Source organism: Bactrocera latifrons, unplaced genomic scaffold (genome assembly GCF_001853355.1).
Source record: "Bactrocera latifrons isolate USDA-ARS-PBARC rearing strain unplaced genomic scaffold, ASM185335v1 scaffold_267, whole genome shotgun sequence".
Classification (NCBI taxonomy): domain Eukaryota; kingdom Metazoa; phylum Arthropoda; class Insecta; order Diptera; family Tephritidae; genus Bactrocera; species Bactrocera latifrons.
In genome coordinates this window covers 169,819-171,917 of record NW_017536263.1, presented here as the reverse complement: position 1 = coordinate 171,917, position 2,099 = coordinate 169,819, and the positions used below count along the sequence as shown (strand labels likewise).

The following is a 2,099-nucleotide window of genomic DNA, read 5'->3' as shown; positions in this document are numbered from 1 at the left end:
ACTTAGCGTCATAAACGCCCAAATAGTTTATGACCAAAAGCCACCTTGAGAGAGAACGATCTTCGTAGCGTTGAACTTGTCAAAAGCCTTTGTCACAGTCAACCACACAACGCTATTTGAGGACATCGAACAATCCACGCTCCCTACAGGCGTACCCGCAGGGTAATCCGCAGGGTCGTGTCCTCTCCATGTTGCTGTTTAATTGCTACATTTTGAAACGCCATCAATCCTCAGAGAGTGAAAGTTGAACTCAGGTGAATGATCCTATTTACATCCGTTTGAGGAGCAGAAGATGATATGGTGGTATTATTAGGTATTGGAACTTAGTTGAATATCTCGAACGCCGCGCTTTATCAAACATGCAAATCATGGAGCAAAAGTTTTATTTAGCTACATATACTTGTATTCAGTCATATTCAAGCAAACAGTGGAGGTAGACGCAAAATGGAATCAAGTGATATAATTACGGAAATTATTGACAATAAACCTAAAGGTTTACTGCAGGTGACTTCCAAAGTTTATTTTTATACGAAATAAGTCGAAATAATTATAAATATAATAAATAATCCAGGTAACTTATCCAAGTGGTGTTAAAGTAAAGAACTGAGCCCCACTCAGGTAAAGGATCAACCCTCTCAGTTAGGACTCGGAAAATGATGCTCTGTATACTTTGTTTATGGTAGATCCCAATCTCGTGCCGAGCCAACTAGTCGGGAAAGTTTACACTGTTTGGTTATTAATATTCCAGGCAATAAAGTAGCGGAAGGTCAAACTGTTGCGGAATACATTGGTTCTGGTCCACCAGAGAGTACTGGCTTGCACCGTTATGTTATCTTTGTCTTCAAGCAGTCGAACGAGATTGAGAGTGAAAAATTCATTCCGAAAACGAAAGTCACATATTATAATTTTCGAACTGTTACACATACTTGAATTTTTCATATTCTGAAATAATTAAAAATATTTTGAAAATTCATATTTGTGTGTGTAGGTGTAGTGAAAGTCGTGTAAAGGTAAAGTCCAACGATTTGATTGCAAAATATAATGTGGGTGATCCGATTGCTGCACAATACGATGATTATATCCCGGTATTAAGAGTACAAATTTTTAACTAATTACAGAAATAAAAAATTGTATTATATATTTTGTTTAATTTATTTAACAATATACCATATATATACATCAAATAAATAAAATGTAAAAAAAATTATTTATATAGATACAAAATGTTTACCTTTTACTTAATCTGAGTTAAAATTTAAATAAAACATTATTAAAAAACCCCCACCACAATCGGTTTTGCTGACGGCGTGATTAGGCAATAACCCCTAACGGCCATTACTAAGAAAACTTAATAAAACAATAAATTTTTTTTCACAAATAAATTTTTTAATTATTTATCGAAGCGGTGTGTGAGTTGCCCTGGAAAAGAATTGACACCCATTCAGATAAAGGATCCAATCTACTGCCGTTTCGGGAGCAGAGGATTATGTACTGTATACTATACATTGTGACAAAAAAGTAACCGAAAATTTTAAATACAATGCAAAATATTTAATTATTCATCAATATTTATTTCGTCGCATTCAAAGTAATCGCCGTCAGCAGTAAACAATTATGTCCACGATTTTTCCAGTCCTCGAAACACTTTTCATAAGCACTTTTTGGGATGACCTTTAGCTTCTTCAGCAAATCTTGCTTTAAGTTTGGTGAACAAGGAATCAGACCAAAGCCAAATCTGGTGAATACGGTGGTTGGTCGATGCTATTTATTGCATATTTTGGTTAAATAGGTCACAATCGTAGCTCGATAAAAAAAATCAGGTTTATCGGAACGAGCCGAGCAAGAATGCGTTTCATACCCAAAATATGCACCAAAATCATGCCATCGGACTAGCGAAAGACGTTGAGCTCTGGTGACATCGCTTTAACACTAGCCTGGCGATTTTCAAGCACTATATTCTTCACTTTTTTAATATTTTCCTCTCTTAAGAGGTCGAAAGTCGTCCAGAACGAGGTATGTCTTCAACGAGCTCTCGATTGTCTTTGAAGGCTTTATAAGACGCGTAGGCTTCTGCTTTTGATAAAACCGAATCACCGTAA

At 35.8% G+C, this 2,099-nt stretch overlaps 1 pseudogene; it reads left to right on the top strand.

Annotated features, from left to right (window-relative positions):
• The first annotated feature begins 444 nt into the window (after positions 1–444).
• On the top strand, positions 445–1,112 carry LOC108969807 (annotated as a pseudogene).
• Positions 1,113–2,099: the final 987 nt, after the last annotated feature.